General features: G+C 39.0%; 1 long non-coding RNA gene, 1 other non-coding gene and 1 pseudogene across 4 annotated transcripts in view; 1 reads left to right on the plus strand and 2 right to left on the minus strand.

Moving 5' to 3' along the window:
• LOC129136723 (uncharacterized) overlaps positions 1 to 24419 on the plus strand; it is a 111034-nt gene that overhangs the window by 32491 nt on the left and 54124 nt on the right. The window contains exons 3-5 of one of the 3 annotated variants that reach the window (XR_010150664.1): positions 1795 to 1936; positions 5098 to 5155; positions 7625 to 8739. This is a non-coding gene — a long non-coding RNA (uncharacterized LOC129136723). Of the gene's footprint in view, positions 1 to 1794; positions 3407 to 5097; positions 5156 to 7624; positions 8740 to 24419 lie in introns of those variants that run through there. The other 2 variants (XR_010150665.1, XR_008538671.2) reach the window with 2 other exon arrangements.
• LOC452557 (calmodulin-1-like) lies at positions 10164 to 10738 on the minus strand (annotated as a pseudogene).
• On the minus strand, positions 19549 to 19655 carry LOC112205291 (small nucleolar RNA U13). The gene has a single exon (XR_002939192.1). It is a non-coding gene; the product is annotated as a small nucleolar RNA U13 (small nucleolar RNA).

Genomic DNA, 24419 nt, shown 5'->3' on the forward strand with positions numbered 1-24419 from the left:
CAAACTTGTTGTCTCAGCTTTCCTTGATGGGTCTTACAGATATTAATTTTAAAAGTTAGGTTAATTAACAAGAACATGGTGAAGGTTACAGCAGAGAGTCAAAGGACTCCTCCCAGAAGAGTGTAAATTTTTAAATGTTTATTAAGAAATAAGATGAATAGTCTGGGCACAGTGGCTCACGCCTGTAATCCCAGCACTTTGGGAGGCTGAGGCAGGTGGATCACGAGGTCAGGAGTTAGAGACCAGCCTGGCCAACATGGCGAAACCGTGTCTCTACAAAAATACAAAAATTAGCCGGGCGTGGTGACGGGCGCCTGTAATCCCAGCTACTCAGGAGGCTGAGGCAGGAGAATCGCTTGAACCCGGGCAGTGGAGGTTGCAGCGAGCCAAGATCACGTCATTGCACTCCAGCCTGGGCGACAAGAGCAAGACTCCATGTCAGAAAAAAAAAAAAAAAAAATACAGAGAGCATTGATAAGGGTGAAACTAAAAGGAAAAAGAAAGGGGAGAGTCATGGGACTCATCCCAGCAGGGTAAACATGTTTAAATAGTTATTAAAAATGGGATAAATAAAACAGAAATTGATGGGGTTAAAACAAAGGTCTTAATACAACACTATCAAAGATTGGGTAGACCAGAGGGAGCCCTGCCTGTCTACAAACATTATAGAACCCAAATCAGTTTTCTGTATTTGCCCCAGATTTGTGAAATTTAAGAAAAAAAAATCAGAAGGTAAAGATTACAATGAGAAAGCTGACCAAAAATTGTCTGGGGCAATGTTGAGGCAGTTAATCAAGATAAGGATTGACCAATGAGCCCAAGTGCCTTGGCTCAGCTCCCTGTTGGGAACTCAAATCCTTTTTCACAAGAAAGGATAAAATGGTCTAGGGTGGAGAAAAAGTTTCCTGGGACTACAACATAAAATGTAAGGGTCGATAGGATTTTAAGAGTTAAAATGTTTGAACAGGCTTTATGTAAAGTAGCTGTGTCTCCTTTACCTAAATGTTTTCTGGGAATGGACATTCTATATGACTGGAGGATGATTCCCCTTCCTAGTACTGTGAAGCAGAAAGCATGTAAATCTTCCCTTTGAGCAATACTAGTTGGACATGCTCAGTGGGAACCAGTAAGACTGACCAAGCCCACAAAGTATAGAGTAGAAGCTGAAGTGCTGGTAGGGAACAAATTATCCACTGGATAGCTCCTTGTAGAATTTTTATTGGGGCTTATGGCAAAAGTCTATGAGCACCTTCACTAGAGAATTTTCATTTGGGGGTATTTGCTGCCTTGTAATTGGATGTTAGCTGAAGCTACTGCTATGATTGAAGGGCATAAAATGGCCTTGACACCTGAAATAATAATGTCTGAATGTCAGAGAAACACTCTAATGAGGACAGCAGCACCCAAAAGGGTCCCACCAATAAAATGGGAATGCTTTGTGTAGGATCCTGCTATGTGAAGAATGCAAGGAGGAGATAGGAGCAGGGAGTCTCTTTTTCCCTAGGAGTCACTCTGAAACTGTGTGAGGGGCTGCTGGATTCTACAGTGCCCAATAAACAGCTCTCACCTGACTGACAAAGAGCTGCTTGGTTTGTGGATGGCAGTTCCAAGGTGAAAGGACAATATCCTGTTTGGAAGGCTGCTACTCTAATTGTAAAGTATACTATTGTGAACAAAATTTACCTGTCTCTCTACCTGATATCTCCAAAATTGGAAACTATTCATATATTTGTATGACATGGGAATACAGTTATTTGCATAATTTCAGTAAGAATCTGTTTTCTTTTGTAACAGGACACAATTGGAGACACAGGTTCTTTTATCAAGGCCTTGACTGGAATGGCATATTTTCAGATATGACCACATTGCTTTGAGGAAATGAGGTTGATGTTGCAGAGCTGATAAAACCCCCCACAGAAAGGCCAGCCTACCTCTGGTAAGTAAAAAGTGTCGCTTTCTGGCAGGCCCAGGAACCTCAAGTTATTTTTGGGCCTCAAGAAGAGAGGAATACACCCATTCATACAGGTATGACAGGCACAATCGGATAGCGAATCCTTGACTTGGTTAGCCTCAGGGCTTACAGAAGTCTAATCTGAGATTCCTTATGAAAAGTGTCCCAGTGAAGCCATCTTAAAAGGAGCCAATATGGCCAATCCCTGCACTTTATGCAAATAGTCAGGTCAAGTTAATGAGACTAAATTTATTTCACAAGTAAATTGGTCCTACTTTGATTTATCCTTAGTAGAAATGGGAAAACTGTTGAGAAAAACTATGTTTCAGAAGAAAACTATAGTATGCTCATTATTAGACTGTAGCCTTAATGATTGTTTCTGAGTTTTATTATTTGCCTATAATTCAAACTGAATCCTGAATTATTTCCTGGCTACAAATTTCTAAAGAAAAACCGAGATTTAATTGTCTTCATGCCCTTTTTGATTATAATCCTTGTGTGCATTATATTTCTACTATTCAAATTATTAATGTTATATATCTCTCCTTTTACTTCTTCCAAGAAAACCAAAGTCACGGTATTCCAATGACTAGAGATGACAAACCAAAGCCTGTGAATCTCCCTAATTTGGAATGCTACTGGGTCTGATCTGTTTTCCCTGCCAACCCACTGCTGCTAAAGTTGTGCAATATCAAGCACTTTCCCTAAAGGCCCAGAAGAGGAGGGTGTGTGAGATTAAGGGGGATGGAGTGTGGGGGCTAAAGCAACTCCATCTTGGATGTTGATCTGCCATATTGAGTTCTGATTAACCCCATTTCCAAAAAGGCCTCTAAGGTTTTTTTATTATTATTTATTTTGCTTACTGTTTCTTGTGTAAGATCATGTACTTACCTTAAGTCCTGCCCTTGAATAATTTTCCTACACATCACTTCTGTATCACATATACCCTTTCCCTATGGTATATAGGCCTTGGTTCTGGGTGTAATGGTATGGGGATCCACCAACCTGTCTCCACACTACCTGAGACACAGACATGGTTTCTATTCATAAGTCACTATTAAATGTTTCTGTCAGGTGCAGTGGCTCACACCTGTAATCCCAGCACTTTGGGAGGCAAAGTAGGAGGAACACTTGAGGCCAGGAGTTCAAGACCAGCCTGAGCAACATAGTGAGACCCCCCCTCCTCCCTTTACAAAACACAAAAAAGTTAGCTGGGCATGGAGACACATGTCTCTAGTCCTAGCTACAGAGGCTGAGGCATGAGGATTGCTTGAGCCAGGAGTTCAAGGGTGCAGTGAGCTGTGATCATGCCACTGCACTTCAGCCTAGGTGACACAGTGAGAGCCTGTCTGGAAGGAAAGAGAGAAAGAAAGAAAAGAAAGAGAGAGAGGAAGGAAGGAGGGAAGGAAGGAGGGAAGGAAGGGAGGGAGGGAGGGAAAGAAAGAGAGAAAGAAAGAGAGAGAGAAAGAGAGAGAGAAGAGAAGACAAGACAAGAGGCCGAGCATGGTGGCTCACGCCTGTAATCCCAGCACTTTGGGAGGCCGAGGCGGGCGGATCACGAGGTCAGGAGATCGAGACCATCCTGGCCAACATGGTGCAACCCCGTCTCTACAAAAAATACAAAAATTAGCGGGGCATGGTGGCGCATGCCTGTAATCCCAGCTACTCAGGAGGCTGAGGTAGGAGAATTGCTTGAACTAGGGAATTGGAGGTTGCAGTGAGCTGAGATCATGCCACTGCACTCCAGCCTGGTGACAGAGTGAGACTCTGTCTCAAAAAACAAGAAAGAGAGAGAGAGAGAAGAAGGAGAAGGAGAAGAAGGAGAAGGAGAAGGAGAAAAAGAAAAGGAAGGAAGGGAGGAAGGAAGGAAGGAAGGAAAGTTTCTTCCTGAGAAACTGGATATGTAAGCCTCTTTGAATTCTCCGCTTCCTTGGAATTTTAGTGGTTGGTTTGCATAGGCTTGCTCACTGTGAAATTCCACTGTGTGGAATTGGTGATTGAGGTGAATTTCATATAATGTAAAATTAACAATTTTGAAGTGAACATTTTATTTGCCTTTGAGGTTAATCCTTGTTGTAGAGTGTATCAGTACTTCATTCCTTTTTATGGCTGAATAATATTCTATTGAATAAATATGCCACATTTTGGTTTTTTTCACTCATCAATTGATGGACACTTCGGATGTTTCCACCTCCTTTTGGCTATTGCAAATAGGGCTGCTATGAACATTAATTCGTGTACAAGTATTTGTTAAAATACCTGTTGCCAATTCTTTGGGATATATACTTAGAAGTGAAATTGCTGGGTTATATGGTAATTTTATATGTAATTTACTGAGGAATTAACAAATTGTTTTCCTTAGAGGCTGAACCATTTTACATTCCCACCAGGAAAGTACAAAGGTTTGAATTTCTCGACATCTTCACCAACACTTGCTATTTCCGCATCTCATCCTTTTTAGTAGCCATAGTTGTATAATTATACCCATTTCTAGTGGGTATGAAGCTGTATTTCATTGTGGTTTTGATTTGCATTTCCCCAATGACTAATGATCTTGAGCATCTTTTCATGTACTTGTTGTCCATTTGTTTATCATCTTTGGAAAAATGTCTAAGTCCTTTGCCCATTTTTAAGTTGGGTTGTCTTTTTGTTGTTGAGTTGTAAGAATTCTTTACATATTCTGGATGTTAGACCCTTATGAGATACATAATTTGCAAATATGTTCTTCCATTCTGTTGTTGTCTTTTCACTTTCTTGAGAATATCCTTTGACAAACAAAAGTTTTTAATTTTGAAAAAGTCCAATTTATTTTTTATTTTGTTGCTTGTGTTTTCAGTGTCACATCTAAGACTCCATGGCCAAATTCAAAGTTATGAAGATTTACCTCTAACTCTTCTGAGAGTTTATAGTTTTAGTTCTTATATTTAGGTCATTGGCCAATCATTGCAACTTAATTTTTGTATATGGTATGAGATGGGGGTCTAATTCCATTCTTTTGCATGTGCATATCCAGTTGTCCTGTATCTTTTATTGAAGAGACTGTTCTTTCTAACAGTTTTGTCCTTAGTTTACTCTTCTTTTTCCCCTGTTCTTTAAGGAATAGGGTTAGGTTATTGATTTGTGATCTTTCTTCTTTTTTAATGTAGGCAGTTGCAACTATGATTTCCCTATGAGCACTACTTTTGCTGCATCCTGTAAGTTTTGGTAGGTTGTGTTTTGCATTTAATTTATATAGTACTTTCATATTTCCCTTGTTGATTTTTTTCTTTGATCCATTGGTTGTTTAAGAGTGTGTTGTTTAATTTCCATACATTTGTGAATTTTCCATTTTCCTTTGGTTATTGATTTCTAGCTTCCCTTCATCGTGGTCAGAGAAGATACTTTCTATGATTTAAGTATTTTAAATGTATTTATAGTTATTTTGTGGCCTAAAGTATGATCTATTCTGTAGAATGTTTCATGTATGAGAACAGTGAGGACTCTGCTCTGCTGGTAGAGTGTTCTATATGTGTCTAGTAGGTCTAGTTGATTTACAGTGTTCAAGTCCTCTACTTACTTATTCATGTGCTATTTAGATGTTCTGTTATTTTTATTTTTCTCTTTTTTTGTTTTGTTCTATCTATTATTGAAAGTGGGTTATTAAAATCTCCAATAATTATTGTAGAACTAGTTCTCCTTTATTTCTGTTAATGTTTTCTTCACATATTATGGGGCTCTGCTGTTTGGTGAATATATATTTATAATTGTTACATCTTGGTAGTGAATTGACCCTTTTATGAATATATAATAATATCCCTCATTTTAAAGTCTATTTGGACTGATATTAGCATAGCCACCCCAGTTCTCCTTTTGTTACCATTTGCATGGAATATCTTTTTCCATTATTTTACTTTCAATATATTTTATTTCAATATATTTTACTTTCAATATATTTGTCTCTTTGAACTCAAAATGTATTTTTTGAATCCATTCTGCCAATCTCTTCCTTTTAATGGTGAGTTTAATTTTTTAACATTTAAAGTGATGACTGATAAGAAAGCAATTATTTCTATCATTTGCTATTGTTTTCTACAAGTTTCATATACTTTTTGCTCCCCAAATACTGTCTTTTGTGTTTGTGTCTTTCGTGTTTTTTAAAGTGTACCATTCTGATTCCTTCCTCAGTGTCTTTTCTGTATATATTTTAATTATTTTTTTGTGAGTACCCTGGTGATTACAAAAAACACCCTAAATATATAAAAATACAGTTTGCGTTGGTATCAACTAAGTTTTAGTAGCATACACAAAATCTATTCCTATCAGCTTTGTTATTGTCACAAATTGCATCTTTTATACATTGTGTACCCATTAGCATACTTTATAATTACTGTTTTCTACATTTGTCTCTCAAATAACATAGGAAGCAATAGGGTACAGACTGGGCTCACAACTGCAATCCCAGTAATTTGGGAGGCCAAAGCAGGAGGATCACTTGAGGCCAGGAGTTCAAGTCCAGCCTGGGCAACATAGCAACACCCCCATTTCTACCAAAAAAAAAAAAAAAAAAAAAATTAGCAGAACATGGTGGTGTTTACCTGTAGTCCCAGCTACTTGGGAGGCTGAGGTCAGAGGATCACTTGAGCCCAGGGGTTTGAGGCTGCAGTGAGCTGTGATTGTGCTACTGCACTCCGGCCTGGCTGACAGATTGAGAACCTGTCTAAAAAAAAAAGAAGAAATAAGAAAATAAAGATATAGGAGGCTGGACTCAGTGGCTCACGCCTGTAATCCCAGCACTTTGAGAGGCCAAGGCGGGCAGATCATGAGGTCAGGAGTTTGAGACCAGCCTGGCCAACATGGTGAAACCCCATCTCTACTAAAAATAAAAAAATTAGCTGGGTGTGGTGGCACGTGCCTGTAATCCCAGCTACTCGGGAGGCCGAGGCAGGAGAATTGCTGAAACCTGGCAGTCAGAGGCTGCAGAGAGCCAAGATTGGGCCACTGCAGGCATGAGCCACCATGACCACCCCCCACCACACCCTTTTCTTTCTTTCTTTCTTTCTTTTTTTTTTTTTTTTTTGACAAAGTCTTGCTCTGTTTCCCAGGCTGGAGTGCAGTGGTGTGATCTCGGCTGACTGCAACCTCTGCCTCCTGGGTTCAAGCGATTCTTCTGCCTCAACCTCCTGAGTAGCTGGGACTACAGGCGTACACCACCACACCCAGCTAATTTTTGTATTTTTAGTAGAGATGGGGTTTCACCATGTTGGCCAGGCTGGTCTCAAACTCCTGACCTCAAGTGATCCACCCGCCTTGGCCTCCCAAAGTTCTGGGATTACAGGCGTGAGCCACTGCACCCGGCCAGCACCCCGCCCTTTTTTAAAAACCATGAATGTGTGTTGGAATTTGTTACATGCTTTATCTGTGTCAATTGATATGATCATATGACTTTTTAGCTTGTTGATCTGGTGGATTACATAGATTTCTCAAATGTTGAACTAGCCTTGGATGCCTGGAATAAATCCCTATTGGTCAAGTCTATGAACTTCATGTTTGTGTTCCCTCAAAATTTATATGCTGAAACTCTAACTCCCCGGTGTTAGGAGGTAGGACCTTTGGGAAGTCATGAGGGTGGAGCCCTCATGAATGGGAATAGTGCCCTTATAAGACAAAACATGAGAGAGTTTATATCTCTTTCAGCCATGAGAGGATACAGTGAGAAGAGGGTGATCTGTAAACCCAGAAGAGTGCCCTCCCCAGACACTGGAACTTCTAACACTTTGATCTTGAATTTCCCAACCTCCAGAACTATGAGAAATAAATGTTTGTTCTTTATGCCACCCAACATTTGATATTCTTGTACAGCAGCCTGAATTAAGATAGTCACAGTGCATAATGTTTTGTTATTTTATTCAGTTTGCTAATATTTTGTGGAGGACCTTTGAATCTATGTTCATGAAAGCTATTGGTATGTAGTTTTTTGTTTTTTTGTTGTTGTTTTTATTTTTTTATACTGGTTTTGATATTCGGGTGATACTAGCCTCACAGTGAGTTGGGGACTGTTCTTTCTTTCTGGAAAAGATTGTGAAAATGCATTGTTATCTCTTTAAATGTTTTGTAGAATTCTGCAGTGAAACCATCTGGGCCTGGGATTTTTTAGGAGATTTTTAAAAATAAATTCAGTTTCTTTAATGGTGAATATAGGGCTACCTAAATTATCTATTTCATCTTGGTTGTGTTTGGTAGTTTGTGGTTCCTCAAAAGGCTTCATTACTTCTAAGTTTTCAGTAAAAAACTGTTTTAGAGTATAAAACTTTGTGTAATATTTTCTTATTATCTTAGTGGCTACAGGATATGAAGTGACATCCCCTGTTTTATTCCTCATATTGGTGATATCTGTTTTCTCTTAATTTTTGTGATTCTTGAAAGAAGTTTATACATTTTATTGATTTAAAAAAGAAACAGGCCGGGTGCGGTGGCTCACGCCTGTAATCCCAGCACTTTGGGAGGCCGAGGCAGGCAGATCACGAGGTCAGGAGATCAAGACCATCCTGGCTAACACGGTGAAACCCCGTCTCTACTAAAAATACAAAAAATTAGCCAGGCATGGTGGCGGGCGCCTGTAGTCCCAGCTACTCGGGAGGCTGAGGCAGGAGAATGGTGTGACCCTGGGAGGCGGAGCTTGCAGTGAGCCAAGATCATGCCACTCCATTCCAGTCTGGGCGACAGAGTGAGACTCCGTCTCAAAAAAAAAAAAAAGAAAAGAAAAAAAAGAAAGAAATAGTCTTTTATTTCATTAAATTTTTCTCCTCTGCTATTTCTTATTTCTAATTTTATTAATTATTGTTCTGATCTCTATATTATTTCCTTCCTTTTTTTTAAGAAAGAGAGACTCTCACTGTGTCACCCAGGCTGGAGTGCAGTGGTGCGATCATAGCTCACTGCAGTCTTGAACTCCTGGGCTCAAGCAGTTCTCCTATCTCAGAGTAGCTGGGACTACAGGACACACCACCATGCCTAATTTTTAAAATGTTTTGTAGAAATGAGGTCTCGCTATGCTGCCCAAGCTGGTCTTGAAGTCCTGGCTCAAGTGATCCTCCCTGCCTTGGCTTTCCTAAGTGCTGGGATAATAGGTGTGAGCCACCAAGCCTGACCTCCTTCTTGATTGCTTTGGGTTTATTTTCCTCTGCTTTCTCTAGTGCCTTATGGTAGGAGCTTAGATTGACTTGAGTCCTTTTCTCATGTTTAATTTAAACATTTAGTGCTACAGTTTTGCTCTCAAAAATCCTTCAGCTGTATCCAACATGTTTTGTTATGTTGTATTTTCATATTCCTTAAGTTTCATTTTTAACTTGAGATTTTCCTCTTTGTCCCAGCAATGATTTAAAATTTATGTTGTTCAATTTCTGTGTGTTTAGAGAGTTTCCTGTTGTCTTTGTTATTGATTACCTGTTTGATTCCAATATTGTCAGAAAACATGCTACGTATACTTTCATTTATTTTGCATTTGTTGAAGTTGTTTTATGGCTCAGGACATGGTCCATCTTGATGAATCTTCCATGAACAATTAAAAAAAAGTGTACTCTGCTTATTGGGTGGAGTGATGTGTCACTCCATGATTGGTTGATTATATTAGTCAGATCTTCTATATTCTCGCTAATTTACTGTCTAGTAGCTTTGTCACTTGCTGAAAGATCATGTTGCATTTTCCAATAATAATTGTGGAGTTGTCTGTTTTTCCTTTTAAGTCTATCAGTTTTGCTTCATGTATTTTAAGGCTGTTTTTTGGTTTATACACATTTGAGATCATTATGTTTTCCTTGTCAATTGAATTTTTCATTAACATGTATTATCTCTCTCTGTCATCTCTACTCTAGTAGGTTTTTTTTTTTTGCTTTTATTTATTTATTTATCTATTTTTAAATTTTTTTTTGAGATGGAGTCTTGCTCTGTTTCCTAGGCTGGAGTGCAGTGGTGTGATCTCGGCTCACTGCAACCTCCGCCTCCTGGGTTCAAGCGATTCTCCTGTCTCAGCCTCCCGAGTAGCTGGGACTACAGGTGCCCACTACCATGCCTGGCTAGTTTTTGTATTTTTAGTAGAGATGGGCTTTCACCATATTGGCCAGGCTGGTCTCGAACTCCTGACCTTGTGATCCGCCCACCTCAGCCTCCCAAAGTGCTGGGATTACAGGCGTGAGCCACCGAGCCCCACCACATGCATATTTTTTAGACAGTAGGGAGAAACCTTTTACAGATAAGTTACAAACAAAGAAAAGGCAAATAAACAATTTTGTACAAGAAATTTAACACATTCTGTACAAGTTGTTCACTTTGCTGTCATCATTTGTACTAACTCTTCATAGATCATTTGACCATCACCATCAATATCTAGTTACCTGATCATTTCATCAACCTCGTCATCTGTTAAATTCTCTCCAAGGTTTGTCGTCACATGGTGAAGTTCTGTTGCACTAATATAGCCATTGCCATCCTTATCAAACACACAGAATGCATCTCTAATTTCTTCTTCACTGTCTGTGTCTTTCATTTTTCTTGCCATCATTGTTAGAAATTCAGGGAAGTCAACTGTGCCATTACCATCAGCATCTACTTCATTAATCATGTCCTGTAACTCTGCTTCTGTGGGATTCTGCCCAAGAGACCTCATTACAGTTCCTGATTCCTTGTTGTTATAGTTCCATCACCATCTTTGTTAAATAGTGAAAAAGTTTCTTTGAATTCTGCAATCTGCCTTTCAGTCAGTTGGTCAGCCATGCTGCAAGTGCTACCGGTTTCTGAGATGTGACCACGCAGCCACTCAGCTCGCTCGCTCGCTCCACTCAGACTAATTCCTACACATTATTTTTTTTGAGTCGGAGTTTTGCTCTTGTTGCACAGGCTGGAGTGCAGTGGTGCAGTCTCAGCTCACTGCAATCTCTGCCTCTCAGGTTCAAGCAATTCTCCTGCTTCAACCTCCCCAAGTAGCTGGGATTACAGGCATGTGCCATCATGCCAGGCTAATTTTGTATTTTTTTAGTAGAGATGGGGTTTCACCAGGTTGATCAAGTTGGTCTCGAACCCTGACCTCAGGTAATCCACCTGCCTCAGCCTCCCAAAGTGCTGGGATTATAGGCATGAGCCACCGTGCCTGGCCTATAATTTTTGTTTCAGTAATCAAATATGATTTATAAAATTCATGGTTTATGAAACATACCATTGTATGATTTATAAAACATGCTTTTGTATATGTTTGTATTTCTGCTCTTTCTGTTGTTCCTTTTTCCTTCCTAATCCTCTGAGATATTTGATCATTTATTTTCTATTTAAAGAACTTTCTGTAGCCAATCTTTAAGGATAAGTCTGCAAGCAACAAATTCTTTTATTTTTCATTCATCTGAGAATTCATTCCTAGAGAATAATTTTGGTAAATGTGAACTTTTCAGTAGAAAGTTATTTTCTTTTAGCAATTAAAAAATGCTGTACCAGCTGGACGAGGTGGCTCAGGCCTGTAATCCCAGTGACTCCACAGTCCAAGGTGGGAAAATCATTTAAGGCCAGGAGTTTGAGGCCAGCCTGTGCAACATAGCAAGATCCCGTCTCAGGGAGGGGGAGAGGGAAACTTAGTTGGGCATGGTGATGCTCACCTGTAGTCCCAGCTACTCAGGAAGCTGAGGTGGGAGGATCACTTGAGCCCAGAAGTTGGAGGCTGCAGTGAGGCATGATTGAGCCACTTCACTCCAGCCTGGGTGACAGAGTAAGACCCACTTTGTTTAAAAAAAAAAAATAGCTGGGCCACTTCCTTCTGGTCTCCATGGTTTCAGATGAGAAATTGTCATTCAAATAGATATTACCCTACAGATAATGTGTCATTTTTCTTTGGTTTTTAAGATCTTTTCTTTAAGAAGTTTAACTGATTAAATTTGCACTTAGTTTTTAAGAAGTAATTTTTTTTTTTTTTGAGATGGAGTCTTGCTCTGTCGCCAAGGCTGGAGTGTGGTGGCGGGATCTTGGCTCCACTGCAAGCTCCGCCTCCTGGGTTCATGCCATTCTTCTGCCTCAGCCTCCCGAGTAGCTGGGACTACAGGCGCCCGCCACCATGCCCGGCTAATTTTTTGTATTTTTAGTAGAGACAGGGTTTCACTGTGTTAGCCAGGATGGTCTTGATCTCCTGACCTCGTGATCTGCCCGCCTTGGCCTCCCAAAGTGTTGGGATTACAGGCATGAGCCATTGCGCCTGGCGAAGAAGTTAATTTTGATGTGTCTTGGAATGGATTTCTTTGGGCTTAACCTGTTGGGATTTGCTCAGATTCTTGAATCTGTAGTTTTCTGTTTTTCAACAAATTTGGGAAGTTTCAGCAATTATTTTTTCAAGTACTCCTTCAGTTTCACTCTCTTCCACCACCACTCTCATGGAACTTTGGTGATGCAAATGTTGGCTATTTTGTTATTATCCTACAAGTCTCTGAGCCTCTGTTCATTTTTTCCTCTGTTTTTCCCTCTGTTGTTCAATTTGAGTGAATTCCACTGATTGTCCTGAAAGACTCTGATGCTATCCTCTGTTTTGTCCATTCTACTATTGCTGTTTTATTTCTGTTAGTTTATCTTTTGGTTTTGGTTTTGTTTTAGAAATGAGGTCTCACTATGTTGCCCAGGCTGGAGTGTAGTGGCTATTCACAGGCATGATTATAGTACACTACAGCTTCAAACTCCTGGGTTAAAATGATCCTCCTGCATCAGCCTCCTGAATAGCTAAGACACAGGTGCATGCCACCACACCCAGCTCTATTTTTCAGCGTTATAGGTTCCACTTAGTTCTTTTTTATTACTTCAATTTATTTGCTGAGATTTTTCGCTTTTTTTCCCATCGTTTTTAGAGAATTTTTAATAGGCTATTAAAGCATTTTTATGAAGCCTGTTTTGAAGTGCTTGCCAAATAATTCCAATACCTGATTCATCTGTATTGGTATCAGTTGATTGCCTTTTTCTCATTCAAGTTGTGACTTTCTTGGTGCTTGGTATGACTGATACTTTATATGTTGGACATTTTCTTTGTAATATTAGGAGACAGTAATATTTTTTGATCATCTAGTTTATGCTAAACATTGTATTATGTGCTATCTTACATTATTTTAATGAAACTAAGATCTCTGAAAATATATTTTGCTGAGATTTGCACAATTACTGCATTTCTACAAAAATAATAATTTTTGGTTTACACTTTTCTACCAACAGTGTGTTTTAGGATTTCCATTTAATATAGAACTGAGCATATTAGTTAATCATTCAATAATTACATGTTCCAAGCATGAGACGTATAGGACAGAATCCATTACTGAATTGTTCCACTTGGTGCAATGCCTCACATATCTGTTTTCCTTGAGTTCTTTTTTTAAATAAAATATCCTCATCTGAAACTTAAGAGCCTTTGAGAAATACTGAGCAAAATGAAATTTGGAAAGTAATATATGATATTATAGTAGAAATTATGTTCAATATTTCATTACATTTATAATAAAAATAACATAGTTGATCATCCTCAAATCTATGAAATTCATCATAAACACATCATAAATGTCTTTTCCTGTGCTCTCTGCACATTGTCATTTCATAAAAATGAACAATACTTAGACGTCTACACCAGTGATACATAGTTAATGATATGCTGACAGCCCACCACAGTAGGGCTGGGCGTGGTGGCTCACACCTATAATCCCAGCACTTTGGGAGGCCGAGGTGAGAGGATCACCTGAGGTCGGGAGTTCGAGATCAGCCTGACCAACATGGAGAAAACCTGTCTCTACTAAAAATACAAAATTAGCTGGGCATGGTGGTGCATGCCTATAATCCCAGCTACTCGGGAGGCTCAGGCAGGAGAATCACTTGAACCCAGGAGACAGACGTTGCGGTGAGCTGAGATCATGCCACTGCACACCAGCCTGGGCAACAAGAGTGAAACTCTGTCTCAAAATAAATAAATAAATAAAGACACAGTAGTACATGGAGGCCAGAGGCACATGCAGATCACCACCAAATACACACAAAATTAAACATTGGAATATGTATGACAGCCTTTAAAAAATTCATTTCCAAAGAAAATAAATACAAATCAGAGCAGATATGTAATCTTTTTTTTTTCTTCTAGAGACAGGGTCTTGCTCTGTTGCCCAAACTGGAATGCAGTGATGGAATCATAGCTCAGTGTAATCTCTACCTCCTGGGATCAAGAGATCCTTCCACCTCAGCCTCCAGACTAGTTGGGACTACAGGCATGCACCACCATGCCTGGCTAATTTTAAGTTTTGTTATAGACATGGGGTCTTGCTGTATTGCCTAGGCTGGTCTTGCACTCCTACCCTCATGTGATCCTCCTGCCTTGGGCTCCTAAAATGCTGGGATTGCAGGCATGAGCCACTGTGCCTAGCTGAGATATGTAATCTTGAAAAGGAAAAATGGGTTCCACTTTATATTAATCTGATTGAAGAAATGATATAACCACAGAAATAATGCAAAGAAAAAAAGGGTACAAGAAAGTATGTAGCAACCAGAGGAGGGTAGGAGGAGCTCCAGCACAGAAGCCTAGGAAAGACTTGGCCATGCAATTATGGACCTTTAGATCTGGCTCTGTCCAGAAAAACTGTCCATTTGGGTCTCCCCCTACAGTGAAGTCAAATGAACCTGCTTCTCACACCACCTTGACAATGGTCATTAAGATCATCCAAATTGCTCTGTGAATTCTATGTCCATGTCCACCAAGCAAGCTTCTGACAGTAATTCATCTCTCATGAAAATTAGGCCACAAGAATATGTGCTAATCAGGGATCACCAGTATCTAGCTAATTGATATGAAAGTTATATTTTATAATTGTAAATTAATATATCAGTATCATATTTTTGTATATTTGATTCTTATTGATTCGGTTAATATCGGGGGAACCAACCCCTGATAATTCAATGTAAGTTATTTTCTGTTTTCCCTAAATGTTGGCCAGATTGAGAAATAAAGGGAAAGAGTACAAAAGAGAGAAATTTTAAAGCTGGGTGTCCGGGGGAGACATCACATGTCAGCAGGTTCCGTGATGCCCCTCAAGCCACAAAACCAGCAAGTTTTTATTAGTGATTTTCAAAGGGGAGGGAGTATATGAATAGGGTATGGGTCTCAGAGACCACATGCTTCACAAGGCAATAAAATATCACAAGGCAAATGGGGGCAGAGTGAGATCACAGGACCAGGGCAAAATTAAAATTGCTAATGAAGTTTCAAGAATGCGTTGTCATTCATAACTTCTTACCAGGAGACAGGGTTTGAGAGCAGACAACCGGTCTGACTGAAATTTACTAGGCAGGAATTTCCTCATCCTAATATGCCTGGGAGTGCTACGGGAGACCGGGGCTTATTTCATCCCTTATCTGCAACGGTATAAGACAGACACTCCTAGAGTGGCCATTTTAGAGACCTACTCCTGGGAATGCATTCTCTTTCTCAGGGCTGTTCCTTGCTGAGAAAAAGAATTCAGCGATATTTCTCCTATTCGCTTTCGTAAGAAGAGAAATATGGCTCTGTTCCACCCAGCTCTCAGGCCGTCAGACCTAATGGTTATCTCCCTTGTTCCCTGAACATCACTGTTATCCTGTTCTTTTTTCAAGGTGCCCAGATTTCATATTGTTTAAACACACATGCTTTACAAACAATTTGTGCAGTTAACGCAATCATCACAGGGTCCTGAGGCGACATACATCCTCAGCTTACAAAAATGACAGGATTAAGAGATTAAAGTAAAGACAGGCATAGGAAATCATAAGAGTATTGATTAGGGAAGTGATAAATGTCCATGAAATCTTCACAGTTTATGTTCAGATATTGCAGTAAAGACAGGCATAAGAAATTATAAAAGTATTAATTTGGGGAACTAATAAATGTCCATGAAATCTTCACAATTTATGTTCTTCTGCCATGGCTTCAGCCTGTCCCTCCATTCCGGGTCCCTGACTTCCCACAACAGGTTAACCTGATTCCATACCCAAACCCCATCACATCAAGGGTAGCAATACCTGAATATCTAAACTTCTAAAGCAGAGAAATAAACCTGGAACATGGTCACTCTACCAAGAAATTGTTACCAGACCTGTGTGGCTGGACACCTGATTCTCCCCTGGCAAATCTTCTATTTCATTCGGTCATCATCAATATTTTTTTCATTTTCAATTTTTAACAGTAGGCAGATATCTAGGTTTAACTGTCTCAAAGGTTTGATATATGACTTAGGGTTGTATATTATTCAGTGTTTATTTAAAAGAATAGAAAAGTCCAAAGACAGGTTCACAATAAGCAAAAATACATACATACATAAATAAGCTTGGAGACTGTTATAAGATTAAAATGAAGTTCTTACAAATACTTAAATCAAAATACAGCAGGAGTTATGACACCAAAATCTTCAATCTTATTTTTAGAGACAGGGTCTCGCTATGTTGCCCAGACTGGACTTGAACTTCTGGGCTCACATGATCCTCCCACCTCAGCCTCTTGAGTAGCTGGAATTATGGATGCACACCACCATGCCCATCTGAAAATCTGCAGTATTGACACTGCACTCTATAATGCCCTTCCTTATTGTTCTCTTGACAGTATCCCCACTGTATATTTGTGAAGATGGCTGAATGTATTGAAGTAGATACTGCTTTTATAAAGTCAAAGCCATTGTAATGTCAAAGCCATAACCATGAGGTTATGGGACTGTTAACTGGTGGGTATCACAACCCTGTTTATGAGAAAAGCATTCAGAACTGCATAGGGGAAGGTGTAGTGAAATATTTATTATAGGATATATCTTGGAGCTGGCATATTCCAAGATAGGCCATGGAACATGACTCTTTTTTTTTTTTTTTTTTTTTTTTTTTTTGAGACGGAGTCTCGCCCTGTCACTCAGGCTGGAATGGAGTGGCATGATCTCGGCTCACTGCAACTTCCACCTCCCGGGTTCAAGCACTTTTCTGCCTCAGCCTACTAAGTAGCTGGGATTACAGGCACCTGCCACCATGCCTGGCTAATTTTTGTATTTTTAGTAGAGACAGGGTTTCACCATCTTGGCCAGGCTGGTCTTGAACTCCTGACCTCGTGATCCACCCGCCTCAGCCTCCCAAAGTGTTGGGATTACAGGTGTGACCCACCACGCCTGGCCAGGAATGTGACTTTTAGTAGTGCTTGTGACCAAAACCTACAGAAGAGAAAATGCAGTGTAATATAGAAGTAACCCTTAGAATGACTAATCCAGTTGGATAAAACTCTTCTCGGTTTCTGTACCTACAATGTGAGGGGATGGGAGGTGGGAAAAGTTGGGAAAGTACCTTATACTGGACCTTTTCTGTAGAACTCTCAATTTTTGTACTATTATCATTTGCTAATTTGACATGAAATTTAAGCAACCAGCAATGAGGAAAAATAGAGGAAATACTTAGACTGTAACAGAGCTCTTCAGAGTTCTTTGTTTTGCAACAATCACCTTTCAAAACTTCCCTAACAACTTGGACAGACAAACCCAGTCAAATTTACAGATGCTTGTGGAAAGGTTAGAGAATTTGAAAGAAATAAAAAAGAGTTGGGAGTGAATTTGTGTGTCTTACTGCTTTGGTTTTGTTTCCTAGCATTTATTGGTTCAAATAGATTTGTTGCTTTGCTGACTCTCTGCTATCTTCATAAAAGATAAGAAAACCTCTCAGTGTCCCTCTATAGTGTGATAAACATGATTTATAATAACATTATTTCATAATTGAAAGTATTGTTTCATTGTCTGGGAAAATGAGCGCATCAGAATTAACTTGTAGTTTTAGAGGCCAGTGGGTTGCTATAACAACCAGAACAACAATGGTGTAATAACAGCTCTCCCTGAAAGCTGGAGAACTCACTAAATGACAAGAGCTACAGATGCAAGTGTTTGTCATATGAATTCAAACAAGAACCAAATACATTCATTTATTTCTTTCATGACCACTGACTGACTCCATGCCTGGCACTATGCTAGGAACTGGTGAAATAGACGTGGTCCCTCCCGTGATGGAGTGAACAATCTAATGGAGAAGACCGATAATAAACAGTTTTTAAAAAAAAAGATAAATGGAATAATCTCAGCATGTTTAAGGCCCTTTGGTAGAGAAAGCATTGTTCTCTGATACTGGACAAGCAGAGAAGGGTTGCTCCAGTATGGGACATGGAGAAGCACCTGGTCATATCATAAATCTTGCCTTTAAGGCTATATGAGCTCTAGTAAAGTGAAGGAAAAAAAGAATGGAGTCTTACAGTCTTTATTAGTAAAAATAATTTAAGGGAAGAAACTGCTAACTGAAGCATGATCATTTTTTACTAGAAGGGTTTAACACGTAAATTCCCAGAATTCTTGAATTAGGAGGATTCAACATTAAAATAAGAGTTATTTGTGTGTTTTAAAACAGTATTGTTTTGGTGGCTCACACCTATAATCCCAACACTTTGGGAGGCCGGGAGGCCAAGGCAAGTGGATCAACTGAGGTCAAGAGTCCGAGACCAGCCTGGCCAACATGGTGAAACCCCGTCTCTACTAAAAATACAAAAATTAGTCGAGCGTGGTGGCACATGACTGTAGTCCCAGCTACTCGGGGGGCTGAGGCGGGGCAATTGCTTTAACCCAGGAGGCAGAGGTTGCAGTGAGCCGAGATTGCGTCACTGCACTCCAGCCTGGGCGACAAAAAAAAAAAAGTATTGTTTTATTTCAGCTTTACTCATAATAGCCAAAAACTGGAAACAAGCAAATAAAACCAAATGTCCTTCAGTGGATGAATGATTAAACAAACTGTGTTATATACATACCATGGAATACTCTGGCAATAAAAAGGAAATGAACTTTTTTTAAGAATAAAAGCTTTATTGAGATATAATTCACATACCATAAAGTTCATCTTTTTAAAGTTTACAGTTCAGTTGTTTTTAGAACACTGACAATACAAACACTACTTAGATAATTGTGCAAAAATCACCAGTAATTCCAAAACACTGTCATTACTCCCAAAAGAATCTCCATATCTATTAGCATTACCATATCTATTAGCATTACTCCCCATTTCCACCTTATTGTCCATATGTTCACGCCCCAGACCTCAGCAACCCTTAATCTATTCTCTGTCTCTATGGATTTGCTGATTCTGGATCTCTCATATGAATGGAATCATACAATGTTTCCTTCTGTTTCTGGCTTCTTTAGCTTAATATGCTCAAGAGTCATCTCTGTTATAGCATGCATCAGAACTCTATTTTTTTATGGATAAATAAGATTCCATTGCACTGATATTGACCTTTTGCTCATCTGTTTGTCAGTTGATGAGCATTCGGGTTTTTCCTCCTTTTTGTCGGTTATGAATAGTGCTGCTATGAACATTAGTGTACCAGTTTTTTCTGTACTTATGTTTCCAGTTCTCCTGGTTATGTATCTAGGAGTGGAATTGCTGGGTCATATGGTATCTCTGTTAACTTTCTGAGGAACAGAAAACTGTTTTCCAAAGCCATTGTACCATTTTACACTCCTACCAGCAGGTATGAGGATTTCAGTTTTTCCACATCCTTGCCATCCTTGCTTTTGTCTTTTTTTGAATTTTCATGTCAAAGGGGTAATGTTCCAATGAGGTCGTAACAAGGCTTGGGGAAGGCACATTTCACACATGCACGTGAAACCCCAGTCATCACGCTTATAAACTACAAAAGGATCTGCTTTTGCTTTTTATTATAGCCATCCAAGTAGGTGTAAAGTGGTATTTCATTGTGGTTTCATTTGCATTTCCCTAATGTGTTGAGTATCTTTTCATGTGCTTGTTGGTCATTTGTCTATCTTGTTTGAAGCAATGTCTGTTCAAATCTTTTCTCAATTTTTCAGTTGGGTTATTTGTCTTTTTATTGTTGAATTGTATCAGTTCTTTACATATTCTAGACACATGTCCCTTATCAGATATATGATTTGCAAATATTTTCTCCCAGTGTGTGAGTTGTTTTTTTACTTTTTTTTCACTCACATTATGTATGTTGATGTTATGATTTGAAGCACAAAAGTTTCATTTTGGTTAAGTCTAATTTCTTTTGTTGAACTACTGATTGTTTTTTAAAAAATAAATGCCCTGTACATCAAGCTGTATACAGAGTGTACTCTGAAATAGGTCAAATTAAAAGAAGTCCTGACTATGGAGATTTTCAGTGAGCTGTTAGGTCAACTCGTGGTTAATTCTCTGGGAATGAGCCTTTTTGGGCTTCAAATCTGTTCTTTTCTCTCCAGTGGCTGCTAAGCTCTACTTTCCACAACTACTATAAATGTGAAGCTATTGAGTTTCAAGGCTTCCATGGAGCTGGGGAGAGGTGTATAGGATTAGAGCAAGTTAAAACACCATAGGCTTTCCGTTCTTACTGAGATTCAGCTGTTTTTCTTAGGTAAACATTCCTTGGAATGTGGCAAGCTTTTAGTTAATTTCCACAATTCTAATAAGTTTATGTCAACAGCTTTTGCTAATGTCCTCATTGCTTTTATGGAGGAGCAGATTTTCGGTGTGACATTACTGTACCATTTGGAATGTCTACTGATATACACGATAACTTGGATAAATCTCAAGAGAATTAAGCTGAGTGAAAACATGATCTCAAAAGATTAAATACAGTATGATTCCATTTATATAACTTTTTTTTCTTTGAGATAGGGTCTTGCTCTGTCACCCAGGCTGGAGTGCAGCAGCACAGTCATAGCTCACTGTAACCTCAAACTCCTGGGCTCAAGTGATCCTTCTGTCTCAACCTCCCGAGTAGCTAGAATTACAGCCACCACACCTGGCTAATTTAAAATTTTTTTTTGTAGAGATGTGGTCTTGCTATGTTGCCCAGGCTGGTTTGAAACTCCTGACCACACATGATCCTGCCACCTCAACCTTCCAAAGCACTGGGATTACAGGCATAAGTCACCATGCCCACCCTATATAACAAATTTAAAATGACAAAATTACAGAGATGAATTACAGATTAGGGGTTGACTAGGGAGATGAGGAGGGAAAAGCCTGTGGCTATAAAAGCAAGGCACTGGCTGGGCACAGTGGCTCACGCCTATAATCCCAGCACTTTGGGAGGCCAAGGCAGGCGGATCACCTGAGGTCGGAAGTTTGAGACCAGCCTGACCAACACGGAGAAACTCTGTCTCTACTGAAAATACAAAATTAGCTGGGCGTGGTGGAGCATGCCTGTAATCCCAGCTACTTGGGAGGCTGAGGCAGGAGAATCACTTGAACCTGGGAGGTGGAGGTTGTGGTGAGCCGAGATCGCCCCATTGCACTCCAGCCTGGGCAACAAGAGCAAAACTCCGTCTAAAAAAAAAAGCATGGCACAAAGGATATTTGTAATAGAACTATTTTATATCTTGACTGTGTTGATGTTCTCATGAATCTACATGTTAATAAACTTCATAGATTTAAATATACACACACCAAACGCATGCATGTAAAAGTGATAAAATGTGAATTTTAATGATTTGTATCAATGTCATTTTCTTGGTTGTGATATTTTACTATAGTCGTGCAAAGTGTTACCAATGGGAAAAACAAGTGAAGGATATACAGGATCTCTCTGTATTATTTCTTACAACTGCATGTGAATTTACAATAATCTCAAATTTTTGTTTGTAAAACAAAAAGGAGTATCATAGCTCATAATAGAAATTATATAAGGAAAATTATATTACATAATTGAGAGAAGCAATTCAAAATATTCTCTGGCAGCTGTTTTGAGGTTTTTATAAACACAAAATGATACTGTAAATATATATTGAATATATTAATACTAGGATACCCTGATTAAGATAGACAGCACAAGAACTGAGTGAGCAACTAAGTGCTGAATAGATTATTATGGCTAATGAGGTGGGCTTCAATAGAAGGGCAGATAAGTAGATTACTCCATATACCACTGCAAAAATGATTCAGGCACAGAAAATGCTCTGTAGCCTAACTTTTGTGAGGTACGCCTTCCTAAAACATTCATATATGTGATTCATTTAAAATAGAATTGCAGAATCATAGGTGTTTCAAGTATAGGCATGAATGATTCTGTAATAAGCTAAACAAGACAAAGCTCCACCAAGATGCTTGGAACATGCTAGAACTGAGTTAAAACTGAATATGGTATATTTCTTATCCCTCATATAACTAAAAAACATTCATATATATATATATATATATATATATATACATATATATATTTTAGAGACAGGGTCTCACTCTGTCACTCAGGCGGGAATGCAATGGCATGATCATAGCTCATTGCAGCCTCAAACTCATGGGCTCAAGTGATCATCTCTCCTCAGCCTCCCAAGTAGCTAGGACAACAGGCATGCACAACCACACCTAATTTTTTTTTTTTAATTTTTATTTTATAGAGGCAGGGTCTCACTATGTTGCTGAGGCTTATCGTGAATGCCTGGCCTCAAGCAATCCTGCCTAGGCCTCCCAAAGTGCTGGGATTACAGGCATAAGCCACCATGCTCAGCCTAAAAATGGCATATTCTGGTGTCTAATATCTAATCTGAAGAAATTTCAAGGTACCACTCGTAAAATGTGTCCCCAGCATGCTATTATTCCAAAGACTTCAACTTAATTTTGTCATATTTACTTTCAAGGCAAAATGGAACCCTTCTATGTTGATAAAATGTTTTATCTATGGTAAGATTTGAGGACTTTACATATTTAGAGGAATTCTTGTTTTAGACATATTATTAGTATGTCTTCATCAAAAAGATGTGAAATCCGTTAAAGCCCCACCTCCACAGATCTCATTTTAAACACTAGGGTATGCCTCCCCTTTCTCCAAATCTTCTGGGTTTCCTGACAAGTTGTAGAGTTGGCTGATTCTAGTTTTCTGTCATTTCTCCCTTCTTTTTTTTTTTTTTTTTTGGAGATGGAGTCTCACTCTATCGCCCAGCCCAGGCTGGAGTGCAGTGGCGTGATCTTGGCTCACTGCAACCTCCTCCTCCCCGGTTCAAGCAATTCTCCTGTCTCAGCCTCCCGAGTAGCAAGGACTACAGGCGCACACCACCACACCCGGCTAATTTTTTGTATTTTAGTGGAGACGGGGTTTCATCGTGTTGCCCAGGCTGGTCTCGAACTCCTGACCTCAGGCAATCCACCCACCTTGGCCTCCCAACATTTCTCCCTTCTTTAACATTAACAAACAGAGCTGACATGAGAAAAAGAGAGGACTTAAGTTCTTAGAACATTGTGAACTGGATACACAGCTATTAAGAGTCCTTGGTATTTCAGAGATCTCAAGCATTATTATCAGCATGGTAACTTTAAGGTTGATTCCAGGTATAATTAAATATCTCATGATAGTAAACGCACAAAGGCTTTTGAAAAATTTAGACTGCATTTTGAAATAAATATGATGTGATATCTTTAAATTTTTACTGTAATACTGTGCAAATTGTTTAGATTTAGAAATGATTTTATTGCTCCTTAAGCATTCATTCAATTCTTATTCAGTGAATACACAGAACATAGGTAGTATTTGGGAAGGTACATCTTATTATTACCTTGATATAATTATATCATAACTGTGAATTTAAATATAAAAATAATTTAATATTTATTAAATTAGCTAAATGCTCTCATTGAGATTATCTGAACTGACATGGTCAAAATAAAATACAAAAAAATATAAATACTAAATAGAATACTAAAATATAAGCATAATATAATACTAAAAATAATACTGTGTTTTAATACTTTAAAACTTATCATCACTGAAGGGTTTGATTGGGTTTTGTTTTCAATTAAAGCCAATTTTTCACACTCTTTCTCCATTGTTCTAAGATGACTTTTAGTTGGGCCCTCTCTTGATTCAGAGTTCTGAGTAAGGAGTCAGAAATTCCAGACCACGTGCCCTAAGGTGCATCAGGACTAGACTGGAGGACCAAATAAATCTCAAGCAGAGCAATAGTCTAGGTATGGTGGCTCACACCTGTAATCCCAGCACTTTGGGAGGCCAAGGCAGGCTGATCCCTTGAGCTTAGGAGTTCAAGACCAGCCTGAGCAACATGGTAAAATCCTGTCTCTACAAAAAATACAAAAAAAAAAAAAAGAACAATAGTGATTTTACTTTCTGAGTCCTGTTTGAGGTAGTGCTATTCAGCAGGCAAGAGTGTGTACTAGAAAGTGCTTTAAGAGATAGGAAACACAGTTCTAATTCCAGTTTTATGAATAACTAGCAGTACAAGCCTTGGTAAATTATTTAAAGTTCCTTGGGTTTATATAAGAAAACTGGGCTCTACCAGGGACGTTGAGGCTTCAGTGAGCTGTGATCGCACCACTAGACACCAGCCTGGGCAACAGAGTGAGACCCTGTCTCAATTAAAAAATAAAAAAAGAAAATTGGGCTCTAATATTCATGATTCTAACTGACAAAAAATTAAGAATCAACTTATGATGAAGAACAATATACAGAAATTGA

Source organism: Pan troglodytes, chromosome 14, assembly GCF_028858775.2.
Source record: "Pan troglodytes isolate AG18354 chromosome 14, NHGRI_mPanTro3-v2.0_pri, whole genome shotgun sequence".
NCBI classification, from domain to species: domain Eukaryota; kingdom Metazoa; phylum Chordata; class Mammalia; order Primates; family Hominidae; genus Pan; species Pan troglodytes.